General features: G+C 36.3%; 1 protein-coding gene across 1 annotated transcript in view; it reads right to left on the bottom strand.

The window, feature by feature from the left end:
- LOC144968212 (A disintegrin and metalloproteinase with thrombospondin motifs 7-like) overlaps positions 1-17,772 on the bottom strand; it is a 70,841-nt gene extending 53,069 nt beyond the window's left edge. The window contains exon 1 of the mRNA XM_078906331.1: positions 17,471-17,772. The gene's annotated coding sequence lies outside the window, so the exon portion shown is untranslated. The remainder of the gene's footprint in view (positions 1-17,470) is intronic.
- Positions 17,773-20,490: the final 2,718 nt, after the last annotated feature.

Below are 20,490 nucleotides of genomic sequence, written 5' to 3'. Positions count from 1 at the left end.
CATGCGGGTAACCATAATAATGACGGGGGTCGCACAAGACGTATTACACCATTCATGGCGAAGCTGAATTTGTTTCAAATCAGATCATTAATTTCTGAGTCATTGTGATGTCGAGTGTCGAGGAACGGTCTTTGTCTCACAAGAATGTGACAAATCATATCATAAAATTAATAATAATAATAATAATAATAATAATAATAATAATAATAATAATAATAATAATAATAATAATAATAATAATAATAATGAATAATAATAATAATAATAATAATAATAATAATAATAATGATGATGATAATAATAAATAATAAAATAATAATAATAATAAATAATAATAATAATAAATAATAATAATATAATAATATAATAATAACATAATGTTAATAATAATAATAATAATAATAATAATAATAATAATAATAATAATAATAAAATAATAATAATAATAATAATAATAATAATGAATAATAATATAATAATAATAATAATAATAATAATAATAATAATAATAATAATAATAATAATAATAATAATAATATAATAATATAGCACTTGTATATCACATAACTATGACTAGGTCATGCTCTATGCGCTTCACCGTTACACGAATGACAATCTAAAATATCATTAACATGCACACGCACACAATCACACACACACACACACACACACACACACACACACAAAACAAAAATAACCCCCCAAAAAACAGACACACTTTCAGTTATTGCTCAAGAGAAGAAAAAATAAAAAAAACATCTATATCAAATACATGTGAAACATGTAGCCGGAGTTTATCCCCGCTTCTGTAGCGTGAAACAGACAATAGCAATTGCTTGCTATCCTTTGGATAGAAGTCTAGTCTATCATAAAAGTACGTTCCGCCAAATCTAACAGTTACCCATTCACTGCTGGGTGGACAGGGGGGGGGGGGTCAGAAAAAAGTTGCAACCACTGGGATGTTGATGACCTTTTGTTATGAACTCTGACACGATGTTTCATTACTCAACTGAACCCGGGATCGATCTCGGTCCCTTTGCGTGTGAAGAGAGTACTGTACCAACTGAACTATCGGGACAACCGATTGACGCGATGGATCACACATTTTCTCGAGAAGTTCGATCGAAGGTATGCCCTTTAGAAATACATTCTGCTTACCTTTTTCCTCGCCCTACCGACAATTGAGGTAAAACTCTAAGATCTCTTTGTTGTTGCCTTTTTCTGAACATTGCACAAGTGCCTACCAGGTAGTATACCTCGTGCCTGTGTGTTTAATATTCAATTTTTCAAAGTTGGAAAATACTCAAAATTGTAAAGCCCTTAGAACACGGCGTTTACCACGAATCAGAGCCATATAAATGCAATCATTCTCTCTTTGTTAATAATCACATCTCCAGACATCACACTTCCCTTCAACAGACCAATGTAACTACTGTTTGCGATTATATGACTCGGTTATCGTCAGACATCAAGTTGCTTCCCTTTCGATGCTCTCTCAATAATATATATGATAAATATAAACATTTTTATTGAGCTGTTCAAAAATTCATCGTTTATAATGCGCGTTACAATTATTTATTCATTCCCCCAGCAGGCTACACAGGAACAATTTTCCATTTCACAGAGTAGATGCTACAAGTCGTATATAAAGCGTCCTTTTCGTACTCGCACTCAAAGATAACTGGCACTGTCTACAGCCAGATACTCATTCACATAGTAGTCGAAGTAAAAATGACAAAATCCTTTAACTGCTCTTTTAAAAAAATTGCAAGTTTTCATGTTAGACTGAAACCGAATCACGCATGTAAATGGGTTAACGGAATAATTGAATAGCAGAGATATGGCCGAACTGACCAATATGTGAAATCCAAGAGGTGAATAGGGGTTTGGAGTGGTGGGAGGGGGAGGGGGCGGGTTGAGGGAGGCATAAAGGCAGACAATGCAGGGAGAAAAATTTACAGATGAAATTTGATATAAAAATCAGCATTGTTCTCCTCTCCTCTAATCGATGGCAGATGAATTTGTAAAAAAAAACAAAACAACCTTTTTCCAAACATTCATTATATTATATGAGCTTGAGCTTTTATATAGCGCAATAATATCCACTAAATTGGATCAAAGCACTTTGCAAGGGGTACCCAGCCAACGGCAATACTTAACATGTCGGACGAGATATGACGCCTGTTAGGCAATATTACAATTTACCGAAAGATACGCTCTTAACGGCGAGGTACTCATTTTACACCCGAGTACGACGAGAGAATGTGAGTAAAGAGCCTTTTCCAAGGACTCAACTATACGCTACTCAGAGCGGGACTTGATCTCAGAACCTTTCGATCCTAAGGCGAGTGTCAAGAACAAATAGCCGCACAGGTTGATTTATTATATCACACTACCATAGATCCACCCTTCTCAATATTCTTCACCAGTTCTACAGCAAGTCGTATAGAATCAAATTTTCACTTCACACAGTGCAATCCTTCTGTGAGGATAATCAACCAAAGCAACGATAACAATAACAACAACAACAACAACAACAACAACAACAACAACAACAACAACGACAACAACAACAACATCAGCAACGAGAGCAACAAAAACTACAACGATACTATTATGAGTACTGGCAACATCAGAAACAACAATAACAATAACAACAGCACCTATAACAAAAAACGTAAATTAACAAAAAATAATTATTCTGCCATCAACCTACCAATCAATTATAATTCGATCCACTTGGACCTTATAACATTACATACAATATCACACCTAGCCCTCTGTTCGAATCAAGCATCTCTCCCCTCACCAGATCAACATCATTCTTTCATTCTAATTAGCAATTGTAGCCGAACCTGACAAGGCAACCGCACTCAAAAGTACCCTTTTCATTCATTTCATTGGAGTTTGCAAACAACCAGGGAATTCATTACAATCGGAGTGGTGCCCCTTGATCTTCCCTTCACCCATTATCCCACAAGGGGGCGTCACATAGCCGCCACTGTGCGCATGCTCCCTGGAGACTTCCTATAATCCCCGACCAATCGGGCTAGGTGACGGGTGCCGGTGTCTTATGGGACATTTCAAAATGGCGACGAGAGTTATAAACCAAAAGATTTGGTCGTTAATTGGTTCCACTGTTTCTTTTTCACTCGTAAATTGGACAAGAGGAGAAGGGGAGTGATCAATAGCTTATTTATTTCCATTTATATAGAAAGAATAGCCTGATATATTATCAAAAACCGACTTGCCGCAAACCGATAAAAATATTTTCTTTCAGCGCGGCTATGTGGTCTAGTGCAGACCTGCCAACTTAAAAATTTAAAAATTCGTAATTTTTTGGAGATAAATATTGTAGTCGCTAATGATAACTTTAACTAAAAAAAATATTTTACCCTCTCAATGTTTAGATGACACTTCGAAATCCTTACCAAAAGAAAATATGAGTGTGACATCAACTTTCGTTTCCAATAAAGTTGTAATGATTTAGAGATGCTCATGAAGTTCTGAAATTGGAGCTAAAATTTCGAAATTCTACGAAATTTTCGTAAAGGGAGGCAAGTCTGGTCTAGTGATATGACACTCGCCTTCGGATTGGAACGTCTTGGGTTCAAGTCCCGAGCGGCGCATAGTTTAGTCCTTGGAAAAAGACTCTTTACTCACATTCTCTCACCGCAAGCATGTGTAAAATGAATACCTGGACGTTAAAAGCATTGTCTCTGTCCGAAGAAAATAATGTAATATCGCCCAACAGGCGCCATGTCTCGTTCTACATATTCAGTGTTGCTGTTGGCTAATGACCCATTTCAAAGCGCTTTGAGCACGTTTAGTGGATATTGCACTATATAAAAGCTCAAGTTAAGTTAATAAAAAGTGAACATTAAATATCGATCGATTAATTGATTGATGGAGTCCAAGCTTCACAAAAAATGTGTCAAACCTGATAGGCTGGGAAGTCTCAGGTTGAAGCTTTTAAACTGTTGGTGAATTATGAAGGAGCATTTGATTTGATCACCATTTGCGTGGCTCCCTGGCTCAGCGGTAAGGTGCATCATCTTGTCACGAAAGCAAAGCGATGTTAAGTGCGGTCAGAGGCAGGATGGATGACAATGATCGTTGAGAATTCTTCTCCTAATGTTGTGTCCTTGTGTAAGGCTTTTTACACGCATTAACCCAATTGGCACTGGTGTGGATCGGTACCTAGCCAAAGGCAGTGACAGATATTGTAAGAGTGTTAGTACTAAAAAGACGCCTAACATGCAACTGGTACTGTAATGGAATAGAAATAGGGTATCGTATGGCCTGTTGGGGGAAGGCATGAAACATTGTGAAACGTATTGAGCATAGAGAATCCTTGAACATGCACTGTATAAATATAAATATTCAAATTTACTTGATCCTATTTTTATTTTCAGATTGATGAAAGATTTAATTTCTCAATCAGTTACCGACAGAAAACAGCCCAGCGTTGGGCACCTAATTTCTACTCTATCCTTACGGAAGTGATCGCTCACTTATATCTGTTTACATTTGATGACTTCTTACTATCAGTAGACGATGGGGTAATCCCATGCAAAGTTAAAGAACTGTTTGATATCAATATAATTTGTGATCATTTGACTTTACATAGATATATTTTGATAGCTAAGTTATTGATATGATAATGATGATGATGATGATGAGATGATATAATGATGATGATGATGATGATGATGATGATGATGATGATGATGATGATGAAGATGTTGATGACGATGGTGAGATGATAATGATAATAATGTTAATGATAATGATAGAAATTAAAACAATAATAATAACAATAATAATGATGATGATAATAATAATAATAATAATAATAATAATAATAATAATAATAATAATAATAATAACAATGATAATAACAATAAGGATAATAGTAATAATAATAATGATACTAATAATGATGATGATGATGATGATGATGATGATGATGATGATGATGATGATGATGATGATGTGAAGATGATAATGATAATAACAATAATAATAATAATAATAATAATAATAATAATGATAATATAATAATAATAATAATAATAATAATAATAATAATAATAATAATAATAATAATAATAATAATAATAATAATAATAATAATAATAATAATAATAATAATAATAATAACAATAATAATAAATAATAATAATAATAATAATAATAATAATAATAATAATAATAATAATAATAATAATAATAATAATAATGATAATAATAATAATAATAATAATAATAATAATAATAATAATAATAATAATAATAATAATAATAATAAAATAATAATAATAATAATAATATAATAATAATAATAATAATAATAATAATAATAATAATAATAATAATAATAATAATAATAATAATAATAATAATAATAATAATAATAATAATAATAATAATAATAATAATAATAATCACTATCACCATCATTGTCATCATCATTACAGACATTACTATAACAATCAATTCTTTAATTCTAACATACGTTTTCTCATGAGGTTGCCTCACCTCCTATTAAATATTCATTATCACCAATCAAACTTCAGATAAGCATCGACTCAAAAGATAAAAAAATACCCAACAAACTATAACGAGCAATAATCAAATTAAATCACCCCCCCCCCCCCCCCCCGCCCCCACCTCACACACACACCTCATCAGCTCCTTACTCGTCCCACACAAACAGAACCACACACATACACACACACACACACACACACACACACGCACACACGCGCGCATACACACACAAGGTTACGCATTCACGACCAAAAATTATTCCCGAACAGTGGCGTCACACCTGAATGATTCCACTAGCTAACGGGCCAACAACGGTACTCACCTATTCCCCCCGACCGCTATGGTTGAAGTTGAAGCACCGTTCGTTACACACGCGGCACAGTGAGATACTCCTATGGTCAATCATGCATGGGGTGACCTCAAAGGGAGACCAGTTTCTTCATCGCATCAGTGGTGGCGACGAGGTCAACAGATGGGGTGGCATATGCCACAGTGTCTCTCCGACTCTGTCATTAAAAATTGGCTACGGGGACTCCCCACAATAAATCTGTGTTTATTTTATGAATATTATCAAGTCATTGTACTGTCTTTCTCGATTCATTTGACTGAGGTCTTCATTGTCGCCCTTTGATCGTCATTTTGCCCTTTGGCTCCCAAATTCATTGATGACTCTTTAAATCCTCTTTGTATTCTGAATGAATTGGCTGAGTGGAATTAGTAGACAATGGAGTAGAACACTGTCGGGTAAACTGACAGATCACCTTTTAATCAATTTCTACAGAAAACTTTTACTTGATTTATTGATAGATTAAAATGGCACCAACTTGTTAAAAAGGCTTAAACTCAATGCTTTTAAAAGATGTCCTTTTTTGACAAATTTGAATTCATTATATACCGATTTATTTTGAAGTATCTATACGTTTTTTGCCAAAATTGTGTGTGTGGTATTTTAAAAAAATGAGTTTTGTCAGATCCATCACAACTTACAATGAGAAAGTCAAAGGTAACGAACGATTCCACGAACATAAACAAGGTAATAGTGCCAGTGGTATTGTAGTTGGAATGATTTCATTTGATATTCAATATTGTCTTGTTTATTCCAGAATTTGAACTCACGAGGTCAACGCATCCTATCCATATGGCATATCTTAATTTTATTCATCTATTTATTTTTATTTTCTACCGAGAGGATGGTGAGGGAGCAGTAGGAGTAGACGCGAGAAACAATAAATTATGCTAGTCCGGAATCATGCGAATAATAAATATGCATATTTAATTCAAATGAACATCCAATCTAAACCATAATCAATTCGCAAAACATGGTACGAACTGTCAAGAATGTCTGTTCACATAGTGATCTCATTATGTTTATGCGTATTCCATTTACTATCGTCAACAAAAATAAAAACCTTGAACCAAACTGGTTATTATGAATATTCATGTATTTGACGAGAGGCCTCGCCTGTATTTCTGTATTTTAATTAAAAGATAGATTATCAAGCCTTCAATAATCATATTATGAACAGACAGCGTTTGTAAAAAAAAAAAATAGATTAAACCAGAAAAATATTTTCATGAAGCATTTATGGTGAAGTGTGCTGTGGCTCAGCGGTAAGGTGTCTCAAAATGTCACAAAAGGCAAGCAATGTTAATCATTGACCGGATGGGTGACAACCATAATGGAAAATTCTGGTCCCTACGTTGTGTCATTGGTTACAAACAATTCCCCAAACATCTCAAAAAATAAAATCATATAGATCTATATATATATAAAGGGAAAGAGAGATAGAGGGACAAAGCGATAAGGACAGGGAAATTTGGAGAGGAGAGAAAACGGGACAAGCGATGAGAAAGACAGAAAGAAAGGAGAGAGAGAGAGAGAGAGAGAGAGAGAGAGAGAGAGAGAGAGAGAGAGAGAGAGAGAGAGAGAGAGAGAAAGAGAGAGAGAGTGTGTGTGTGTGAGAGAGAGTGAGAGAGATAGATAGATAGAGAGATAGAGAGATAGAAGGAGAGAGATTGAGAAAGAGAGATGGAGAGAGATAGAGATGAAGAGAGAGATGGAGAGAGATAGAGATGAAGAGAGAGATGGAGAGGGGAGGGATGGGGAGAAAATGTAAAGAGAATGAGATTGAGGGATACAGATCAAGAGTAAAAGAAAAATGGAGCTATGGAGAGCGATAGAGAGAAATAAAGAAATAAAGAAAGAGAAGAGAAGAAGGAGAGAGAGAGAGAGAGAGAGAGAGAGAGAAGAGAGAGGGAGAGAGAGAGAGGTAGAGAGAGAGAAAGATAGATAGATAGATAGAGAGAGAGAGAGAGAAAGAGAGAGAGAGAGAGAGAGAGAGAGAGAGAGAGAGAGAGAGAGAGAGAGAGAGAGAGAGAGAGAGAGAGAGATGGAGATACATCAGACAGTCTCAGGTAGATTGGCTATAACGGGGAGTCGTGTGCCCACCTAGCTATACAGGCCATAAATAATGGATTACCTTCCATGGTTCCTGTCGACTTGACAGACGGTGTGTGTGTGTGTGTGTGTGTGTGTGTGTGTGTGTGTGTGTGTTTCCCCGTGCGATGAGCAGTTTGAGAGAAAGTTGGGGAGGGCTGGGTGAGGAGAGGAGGGTGTGAGTACGGTGCTGGCATTGTAATGTAATTAGCTTGAGGCTTTCATTTTGATTGGCTTTCATTAGAAAACGTAACAATGGGATTGGTAGGTGGGGTAATTTCAATGTTTGATGGGGGGTGGGGTGGGGGGGGGGGGGGGTGAGTTGAGGATGGAAAGGTGTTAGGGCGAGTGGATGAGGCATAGCAATATAATAATGTCACAAAGGTTCTGGGTTCGAATCTATGTCTTCGTCTTATTTTTCCCCCCTTGAGCTGCATTGCGACGTGCACCGAATACATCTCAATCAAGGTGGATTTCTTGTGTTACCAATCGAATCAAAACGGTATTCGTGTCCTGCTCTGTGTGGTGCATAGATGAGTCCATGGAATAAGCTCTTTACTCACATATTCCCACCGTACTCAAGTGTAAAATGAGTACCTGGCCGATTAGAGCGTTGTCTCAGTAAGGAAAAAATGTAATTTTGCCTCGCAGGTGGCATGTCCACCTTACATGTTAAGTGCTCTTGTTGGCCAGTGTAAAGCCCTTTAAGCACGATTAGTCAATATTGCGCTATATAAATGCTCAGGTTGTGTTTTATATGATATATAAATTGCTCATTGCGTTTGTTGGAAATCATAGAAATGTGTAATGAAATGATGTGTCAGAGTTCATAACATAAGATCATCAACAACATGGTTACAATGATAATGAATACGCCACATTATTCTTCAGAGTGGAGTTGAGTACATATTAACCCCCCCCCCCCTCCCTTCCGGAACAAACTGAAAAAAACATCAATTAAAAAAAACCCCCAAAAAACAAAACAAAAAAAACAACAACAACAAACAAACAAAAAACAAACAAAAAATACCAAAAAAAAAAAAAAAGAAAACAAACAACAAAATAAAGATAAAGGTTTAAAAATTGTTTTAAAAATTGAGCTTTAAATAGTGCAATATCCACTGAATGTGCTCAAAGCGCTGAACCGGGGATCCCTGGCCAACATTTAACATGTAGGACGGGACAAAGAAAACGACAACAACAATTACAACAAAATAGAAACAAAGCAAACTGATTTTCCTGTTGAACCAAAACCTCTCAGTCATTTCAGAACATAAAAGTTTAAAAAATGATATAGTAACCTGACAAATTATACTGGATATTATGGACATGCATACTTTATACGGGCAGGTGATTCCAATTAATCTGACAATGACAAGATGTCCGGACAAGATGACAAGCTTAATACATGATGTACTATCTAATATGGCATGATGGGTCGGATGTTGGCCGCTGTCAATGAACGAGAGGGGGGGGGGGGGGGTGGTGTTAAAAAGACAGCAAAACTCATACCCCAGGATTCTTGAGTGAGGAAACGTTCCACTCTGTACCCCATTCGACTGAGGTGTGAATTAGTACCGGATGCACTGACATATATTTGTGAGTGTGAGTACAAAGAGGAAGCCTAAGAAGCGGCACGTACAAAATGGACATTTGGTTCCTTATGGTTTGCTTGGAAGAGATATGAATTATTGTGAATTGCACTGAACATGGAAATCCGTCCAAGTGTTATAGAGCGCTATAGTAATGGTCACATTATGTTTATCAGAATGTATTGTACTGTATGAAATATACGCCCCCCCCCCCCTGTCTATTTTATTTTCAGAATTTATACCACACCCCCGCCTGCCTTCCCACTTTCTATCATATTTCAGCACAAATGAAAGCTCACCAAAAGGGAAAACAAAACTAAACAAAAACAAAAAAGGAAAAAGACATACGATATTTTACTAGCAGTGTTTTTGAAAGAAAACCATTTTATACATCACATCTCGCCTCGCCTAAATTAGATAATTCCCACAGTGCGCACCCCCCCCCCCCCCCACCTTCTATGGATTGGGCAAAATGCGCACCCCCCCCCCCCCCACCCTTTCTCCTCTTTTGATATATTTGGCCGAAGTGCACACCCACCCCTCTTCTATTGTTATCCTCACCCCCGCCCCCTCTATTAGATACATAAGAGCGGTAGGTGCTCTACGGCCCAAAATAATAATAATAAAAAAAAAGTTTTTGTCATGAAAAATAAAAAATTCTTATTTTATCATGGATCCGAAATCCTTATAGCCAGAGGGTTATAACCAAAAGATAACATCAAACCGGACCAGTATTCGTCTCGACATCACATTGCCATAACACAACAACCTCCGGACATGTTCAAATCCATAAAATACTACAAAAGACAAATAGAGAAGAAACTTGATACAGGACCCTCCCGCAATTTAAAATGGCACGTGGCCGTGTCACATGATGTCACAGTCGGTACAAAATGACCGCGAAAAGTGCTGACACCTGGAGGGTTGAAAGGTCGTGACACACAAAGCGGTGACGTACGGCACACGACCTACGCTTAGTGATTTCATTTCTAACAAATTGAAGAGTTGTAACTGCGGTAAGGGATTTTGTAGATTTAGAACGTTTGTGTTCCGGTCTTGGATTTCACGCCCGAAAAACGCCGTGTGATGTAAAAGATAATGTCAGTGCCACAGTTGATTATGTTACTGAGGATGGGTAGAATATCCAGGCCACCGGAAATGGATACGGGAGTCAAACGCACCGCCCAAGAAAGATGATTTCGTGGACACTACAACTCTGCCGTACCACTACGACAAAATGCCAATTATAATATTTTATCCCGAAAACTTTTAAGTCTTATTATATTCTTCTTCTTCTTCAAGTACCCAGTCTGTGTCAGACATCGGTGATCATGGTACGCCATTAATCTCTCTGATCAGATAACCTCAGAAAACTAATATTACTCTTCTCTTTCTTTGTTACCCAGCTGTTCAAACTATTCAAATATGTTTTTCTTGGTCTACCTTTACTCTTTTTACATTCTATCTTTCCTGTGAGAGCAAGATGATCAAAACATTTATGTCGATTTCGGTGCCCTTATTATATAGATTGATAAAAACAACCCCCCTCTTATCCAAAAGTTCTTAAACACGAGACTTCAGATATTTTGATTTTAAAATATTTGACACGTTAAGGATAATTTTATCTATCTTCATATGAGGTCAAAGTTATTTGGTTAAATTGTAAATGAAAACGTTTTGTCAAAGTGTAAGGTGGTACTAGTCGTAAGAGTTACGGGACTTGATTTTTTTTCAACGTATAAAGTTTCACAAAGCAATTCATACTTTTGAGCTCATAAAATACACTCAAAATGTGATTTTCAGATTTGAACGCTCATTTAGATAGGGCATTTAGTAGTCCTTCAGAGCCATTCGGCCAATGGAGCCGGAGTTTATCCCTTGTTTCTATAGCGTGAAACGGACAATAACAATTGCTTGCTACGCTTTAGATATTCTATAGCAAAGTACTTTCCGCCAGATCTAACAAAGCCAGCTACCCAATCACTGCTGGGTGAACAGGGGAGTCAGAAAAAAACTCGTACTGCACCCGGGATGGATCTTTGTCCGTTTGCGTGTGAAGCGAGTGCTCTACCAAACGGAGCTATCGGGACCCCCAGAGGGCAAATAGAAATGCAGTTTGATACAGGACTTGACCTATAATCGGTATATTGTGAGTGTTCTTGTGTTGCTTCCCCCCCCCCCCCTTACTCATCCACCCAACAATGATTGATTTACAGGGTCTGTAATTTCTGGTGCAAAATACATCGTAGTAGACTAACATCCCGTCCAAAGGGTAGCAAAAGCAAGTTTAATGTCCATTAATGATATGGAAACTGGACATCTGACTGCATTGGCCTTTTGGTCTTTATCGACACAATATATATTCTCTCAACAGACGACATGGAATAAAATTTCCATTCCATATAATGCGAGTCGCCTTTTATGAACTTCGATTTCATTAAGAGTCACAAACGTGTGTTCTGTTCATAAAGATATAAGTTGAGAATGGTTATGTTTCTAAAACCCAACAAAGAACGTTTAAATTATATTTTACAAGACAATTAACATTAAAAAAAAGTTTTAAAGTATTTTTGGCGTGTGTGGAGACATTTTCCACTGTTAAAATTGCATCTTTTTGGTATGATTGTATTGTTACTTTTCCAACAAATAACAAAGAAGGCGCGTTCTTAATGTTGATAACAAAAAGATTAAATTAAAAAACAAAACAAAACAAAACAAAAATAAACAAACAAACAAACAAATACAAACAAAACAAAACCCCAGAAAACACACAAAAAAACCCCAACAAACCCCCCCCAAAAAAAACAAAAAAAACCAAAAAAACAAACAAACCAAACAAACAGAATAAACCCCCCCCCTCCCCCCCCCCCCCCCCCCCCAACAAAAAAACAAGGTAACACAGGAGCAGAAGCCAAATTCGAGCATTGTGTTCTCAGCTCCTCTCTATTATATCCTAATGGGAACATAGCTAATGAGGATGATGATGATGTTGATGATGATGACGACGATGGTGACGATGATGATGATGATGATGATGATGATGATGATGATGCTGATGATGATGATGATGATGAAGATCATGATGATGATGGTGATGATAATGATGATGATGATAATCATAGCAATGATAAAAATAAACATAAACATTACGATAATGATAATGATGACGGCGACGACGACGACATGGCGGTTATATTTGGGGTTTGGAAGGATACGGGCAAGAGTGGTGACGATCGAAGTAATTATTTCAAAACGTTCGACAAGGCCATAATGTCTAATTCAAGCATAAATCTAAATACCGACAATCAATTTATATAAAAATCATAAAAACTAAATTAACTCAAATATTTGAAAGGTCGAGTCGATATCATGGAAGTGAATTTACTCCATTTGGAACCGAAGCCCGCAGTTCTAATGTTAGAACTTTGTGCTAAACTTTGATAAAGAGCTTTGAATGTCATGACGACGTTGTGGTGAAGGGGTTCGATCTTAACCCTCTCCTTACCAGCTATTTTTAGAATTTCCCCCGAAAATTCACACCCACCCGACACAAAAATAGACTTTTCTTACTCAAACAAAATAATAACAAGTGCATTCTATACAGAATTTTGTTCAGCAAAATGATGTATACAACAGTGTCTAGGATTAATAGCTGTAATCGAAGTATTTCTTTAAATTTTGTGATGTACAAGAGAAATCAGAATGAGAAAATTGTCGGTTGCATCTTAACGAATGTGACGATTTTCCTATGGTTGCTAAGGAGAGGGTTAAGCGCAAAGTTTAAATGAAAACGGAGGGTTCGAACCGCCAACTAAGAACCACGACATCATGCCATAGGAAAGACATTTTGTTCACATTTTCCTCGTCCTATTAGAGGTCTTCTTGTTAAATAGCAGTGTTGACTTCGTCCGAGACTGCATATCTTGTCTTGTATGTTAAATATATATAATTATATCCATCTTTAGGAGGTTTTTATTCAAAGTATAAGGCGCTTAGCTTATGGGGTTTACGTAATTTAGCTCAAGATAATAGAAGTCTATTTTGTCAGTGTACCTTAGTATATATATATATATATATATATATATATATATATATATATATATATATATATATATATATATATATACTGGCTGGAATTCCCCCCCCCCCCCCCCCCCCCATCAAAGTAAAAGCGAAAAATAAAATCACCCCAAAATACACCAATAACAGCAACTAAAAATAATCAGATACAACAAGACAGACAAGGGAATTATTTCAAATTTTACTCTACTTGCTTGTCGTGTAAGTGACGACATTTCAAATCTGGAACAAAAGATAGAACAAAGACATTGAAAATCAGAACAAAACATAATTATTTTAAAAGAAACAAAATCGGATCAGAAAAGAAAACGAAAACGAGACAAAATGACCGTGTCATTAGAGTCCAGATCATAAATCTTGTGGAAGGTATGGTGAATCGACCCGTATATGAATACTCGCCGCCGCATTTCAATATTGATCAAACCGTTTCGGAATATCCCAATGGCGTGTTCCAATCAGATTTCTTTCACGTTCTATCCCTTCCACTCCCCTATCCCCACTAACATCGTTTTTTCCACAATGATCTGCTTGGCCGTCCACGGCTTAATAGGAAAATTGGTGTCCATTTCCTTGTCTCTGATAGAGTAAAATGGCAAGAGATAGAATTGACTAGACTGTGATCAAGATTAAAACAGGGATGCGGTTAAAAGCAAAACAAATCAAAACAAACAAAAAACAAAAAAAACAAAACAAAACAAAAACAAAAAACAAACAAACATAATAAGATGACCCCCTTTTCAAAAACACAAACAAAAAGCGAAATCCTTGTTTTAAAAAGGTGATATCCTTGCTTGCTCGGAAAATTTATAGATCAACATTGAAATTTTAAAAAAATCGACGTAACATAACTCCAACTACGGAGACAAACTCAGTCCAGCATTATTAAAAAAACTGACAACAGGGATAGAAGAACTGTTAACGTTTTAATGTTTAAAGTTTGAGTTATTTTTTTTTATTATGATAAAAGTATTTCATAGGAGTTTATGAGGTCTAAAATTAATCAAAAGGGTTAATTTGTTTTCATGAATAAAAAGAAATCAAACCAAAGGCAACAAAAGGATTCCTGCTGGAAATCATTAGTAGTCTGTCAGATAGACTCCCATATGCACTAATAGTCAGGGTAGGGGTATATTTTAAAATCTTTTTTTTTTTTTAATTGGTACTGCATATGAACTTAAACTCTAAATATGGAATTTTGTCACACGCCAGAGATCTTCTTCTTCTTCTTCTTCTTCTTCTTCTTCTTCTTCTTCTTCTTCTTCTTCTTCTTCTTCTTCTTCTTCTTCTTCTTCTTCTTCTTCCTCCTCCTCCTCCTTCTTCTGTCTCTTCGTTCTTCTTTACTATCTAACAAAAAAAAATAATTAGTGATTATTTTCTCTTGATCCGCATTGAGAGGTAAACAATATTAAAACAATACTGATAAGATGATAAAAAGTCACTTCTGAGTGAAAGTCTATAGTAAATTATTAGATATTGCACCATTTTGTTAGATAAAGAATGGCAAGGTGACAAAGCACAATAGTTACAAAAGGGACAAAAGAACACGAAAATCAACCGCGGATGAAAATATTTTGTGACATTGATCAGTTGAAATTGGTGTCACCACGAGATTGGGCCCCAATCCCTCACGCTTCGTTTCCCATAAACTGTCATTGCGATTATAATCTCTGTAGGTGAGTACCTACATCGGGTGGTCGTGCAAAGGAACTATGAGGTAATAAGGCAGGTTTATGCGCAGGGATACACGACAACGCCATTTCCTGTTATTCTCTGCAAGAAAATAGTTCCCATAATTGACTTTTTACCGGAGTTCTTTGTTTTTACCTCCCTCTTTTTCATCTCGGATCCCCGCACGCACGCACCTTTCTCATTCGTCTTATGATTTCCAATAATTAAATCTCATCATTTCTCAGATTAAAGGTATTGTCCCATCCACCGCAATCTTACGTTAAACAACGGTCCTCATCTGTTTGAAAAAAAACCAAACAAACCCACAACTCACCCCCCTTCCCCATTTATATATATATATATATATATATATATATATATATAATATATATATATATATATATATATATATATACAGTAGGAAAACACTCGTTATAGCTATGGGTCCTGTGGAATGACACTCGTCCTTTGACCGGAAGTTCCAGGGCTCGAGTCCCACTCTTTGATGAGTTCTTGGAAAGGCTTTTTACTCACATTCTCTCCCCGTACTCAGATGTAAAGTGATTCCCTGGGCTGTCGGGAAAAAAAATGTAAAATCGCCAATAAGGCTTCATGTCTCGTCCTACATGTTAATAGTTGCTGTTCGCCAGGGACCATTTTTATAGAGCTTTGAGCACGTTTAGTGGATATTGCGCTATATGCTCATGTTATGTTTCTTGTAGAAAGGAAGAGAAAGGATTTTTATAAAATTGTACAATCTCTTCGATGTGCTGTAAATATTTCCGTTGACACCATCCCAACCATCGCTCTCAACAGCACATGCTTATTACAAACAAGGTTATTCCATATACAGATTGTTACCCATAACATTTTTATGACAAAAGTGACACTTTAGATACACGGCATTTGATATATTGTTATTCTCAGCTTCACTGCGTCAAAACTTTGTGGTAAATGCTCCCAAATAATAATCGAAGCAACATAATCCAACTGAAAACCATGTACCAAAGTTGTCTAAGGGCCATGATGGTCATCTTCAGTAAATCCATACCGACCAGCCCAATCATGTGAGCACTTTTCATAATGGCGCTGTGATGTGTTGCATTTTCAAATGTAATTTTCGTCAACAACAACAACAACAACAAAAAAAAGTTGTGGATAATAACGAGATCTGGAAGGCCCATTTTTTGAGTGGTGTGCGGGTACTGGAGAAAATTATGAATGGAACAGTGTCAGGGAAAATAATTACCGCAAAGAGAAGAGATTTTATAATCAAATCTTTACTTTTCTTTTCTCCATCAAGAAGTTTACCGTAAAGAGTGCTATCCTAATGTATGACGTGAGTTCAAATCCCATGATAACCATTTTGTCAGATTAATTATTCCTGACATTAGGTGTTGACATCGTGATAACAAAGCCTCCTTAAAAATGAAGAAATATATAAATATATAAATAAATAAATAAATAAATAAATAAATAAATAAATAAATAAATAAATAAATAAATAAATAAATAAATAAATAAATAAATAAATAAATAAATAAATAAATTCCCTTTATTCATCCCATAGGGAAAATTGTCTTTAGGGTCTATTCTGTAATAATCCAGACGCCAGCAGCAGTGCAAAAAAAAAAAAAAAAAGGGGGGGGGGGGGACTGAGCTAAGGAGAGGTGACTTGCTCAAAGGGATTAATGAGATGTATAATTTGATAGTACAATCAAAAGTTGGTGATACCGTCAGCATTACCGTTCACTTTTCCGGCAAACTCTCACACAAACCCGTGCATTCCCACAAAACTCCAGCCAACACAATCCAATCCAAGCCAACCCAAAGAAAACGATAAACCCAATCAAACAACGATATGCAACCTACGCCCAAATTCATATTATCTATGAGATGACTTAATATGTATGCCAACCGAAAAGCCCCTCCAGATTTATAGTTGACTACAGGTTGCGCTAAGTCTACTAACTATTGTACTCAATGTTATCAATCAATATCCTGATTAGATCTGTAACAAACGACGTATATATATATATATATATATATATATATATATATATATATATATATATATATATATATATATATTTATAGGACACTTTTCAAAAAATGGATAAAATAGACAAGAAACACTTACCACATTTCTTTCTAAGTTTGTTCCCAAATGCATTGTTCTTGGGCAGATACGAATTCTCCTAGTGGACTGTAATCCCATCTTCTTACACATAAAACTCCGTGTTGCTTTTGCCAGCCAAAGAGAAAATCAATTTCAATCACGTCACAATTTACTAAAAGTCTACGTTAGATACACGTTTCTGTATGGACTATAGCCAATCTGTTAAATACGAACGGAATTTCTATCACAACCGGAAGCCAAAATGTTATTCTTAGCTAGAATCAGTGACCGAGATCACACAGATTATTAAGCACAGCCGTCATCTGGAAAAACACATATTTAAAAATTTGGCCAGAAAATTCGTCCTTCAAATTATATCGATCGATTTAAATGACCCTCAACTTGGCAAAAACTCTCAAACTTGGGACTTCGCGAAGTCCCAGGTTTGAGAGTTTTTGCTAAGATGAGGGTAATTTAAATCGATCGATATTTGAAGGACGAGTTTTCTGGCGAAATTTTCAAAAATGTGTTTTTCTAGAGTACGGCAGAGACGTTAACAGTTTACCGTTAAAAATGAGCGAGTTTGAGAAATTGAATTCATTGTCCCTTATCGTCATCAAAATGGCTTGATTTTCACAAAGTCCTCGGAATCTAAACTCTAAATCCCATTTGAACAATGTCATATTTTAAAAGGTCAAACTTTTCTCCGGGTACAGAAAGAATCACTGTCAATATTTCATCGGAGTACAGTTCCATCAGTATTTTTTTAAAATGAAAATACGCGGGTGTTACAAAATTACATTCAATGTACACGTTGCCACTCTTGTATGAGAGCATGAAGGTAATCAGGGATGAGATAGATTCCTTTACAATTCTCAACACAGTTCACATCACGGAGACCATTGTCCACCGTATTCCTGAAAATCACAGAATCTAACTCCACGACTGCTATTTCTACATCCCTAAAACCTTCACCCCCATAATAACCGTCACACCACTACCACCATCACAACTAACATCAACAACATCATCATCTTCATCACCCGTGCTATGACTGCTACGATTTTCATTCGAGATGATTCTTATACTTGTCTAAACGAGCTCTACTACTTTGCATGTTTGGAGCCATTTACTACACACACACACACATACACACGCATACACACGCACATATACACACACATACACGCACACACAAGAGAAAATACGCACCCCCCCCCCCCTCCCAAAACAACCTCCAATCACATTTTTCTCAGCCTATTCGTGCTTATACCTTCTTCGAACGCACGAAATGAAAATCCTTCCTTCTACAATGTCTTTACGCAAATCTCCCACCAATCTTCCAGCACTCGCCCTTAAAATAAAAAAAGAGGTAAAAAAAAAACAATCAAAAATAAATAAATAAATGAAACCCCCCCCCCCCCCCCCCCCCCCCCCCGAGGAAAACATAATCTACAACAAAAGTCCACGCAAAATCATGCGAAATCTATTTGATTGATTTAGTTCAGACATACTATACAAAAATGCCTAGAAACCAACACATCTATATTTTGAAAAAAGATACATAAGTACGGAGAAGACCAAAAAAAACCTGTGAAAAATAAATAACTATGATTGATGTGGAGGGTGAGGGGGGGGGGGGGGCGACGGATGACGATGGGGAAGGGGGGGGGGGGGGGGGAGATAGAATAAAACGCAGTAAGGTGGTGGCTTGGGGTATGGGGAGAGGTGGTCAAAATAAGTACAAGGTTTAAAATGCTATTGAGAATAATATAACATGGCCTGACTCTGGCAAATCGCATTATTCCATTGTGGCCTGAAATTAATTTACATCATATTAAATATCAAATCACTAAAATGACTCCAAAACTGTCAAAAATCTTAACCCGCATTTTCTTTAAAAGTCTCAGGTTTAAGAAACTTTGACAATTTGGAGTCAGTTTAAACGATCGATATAGTAAAAGTTTTCTGGTCATTTGTAAAAAGGCGTTATGTCAGTGTATGGCAGTACAGTCCAGGCAGGACCTGTCAGGGGAAAGTTGAGTCATAGGAACTTTGCATGTAAGCACGCACCAAATTGTAGTCCTTTCACCCATTTCCCTGCTTGTTTTCTTCCTTCTCTTATTGTTGTTATCTCAATCGGTTTCCCTTTCTAATCCATTTTTATTGTACCCGGGAACGCCAATGGCAAGACCAGTGATGATGATGTTGTTGTTGTTGTTGTTAATGATGATGATGGTGAAGATGATGATGATGAGATAATGATGATGATGATGATCATGTTGTTGTTGATGATGATGACATTGATGATGATGATGATGATGATGCTTCTGCCGCCGCTGCTGCTGTTGCTGCTGCTGCTGCTGCTGCTGCTGCTGCTGATGATGATGATGATGATGATGATGATTATTATTATTATTATTACAATGACGACGACGACGAGGACCAAGAGACCAATTTTAGTCTGAATATTCCATAGTTATTGGTGATCATTTCAATCGTGGTGTTCCTTGACTAGAACATCTAAACGCTGTGTGTCATTGTCTTTTGTATTGTTGTGCAATAAAAGCCGACTAGAAGGAAGCAAAAGTCAAGTGAGTGTAATCCGGTGTGAAATGAGTTATTATATCATATTTTTAAAGTTTGGGATAGATAGACAGTAAATAGAAAAATGGACAGATTTGTGATCATTATTACCCATCTCATCAGTGATCATGTTCAACTTTGATTGACTTTGTCACCAGACCAAATATGGCACTTGACGCCAACAACCTCACATTCTTCTTTTAGAATACGGTTTCCTGGGCAATTAGATCCACACTCAACTCATGAACTTTACGTCCCATTGTTGACGAAGCAAAGCTGAGTCTATAGAAAAGGCGCTTTACTCACCTTATTCATGTGTAGAAGTACCTGGTTCCAACAATGTCAATAATAGGATGATATTGTTTTTTTTTTTTACAAGCGCCATAATATCTCGTCTTACATACTAAGTGTTGGTGTTCGCTTGGGATAACTTGTAAAACGCTTTGTCATTTAAC

This window comes from Berghia stephanieae, chromosome 3 (assembly GCF_034508935.2).
Source record: "Berghia stephanieae isolate SIO BIC M18660-M18661 chromosome 3, UCSD_Bste_1.3, whole genome shotgun sequence".
Taxonomy (NCBI): Eukaryota; Metazoa; Mollusca; class Gastropoda; order Nudibranchia; family Aeolidiidae; genus Berghia; species Berghia stephanieae.
This window is presented reverse-complemented; position numbering and strand designations above follow the sequence as displayed.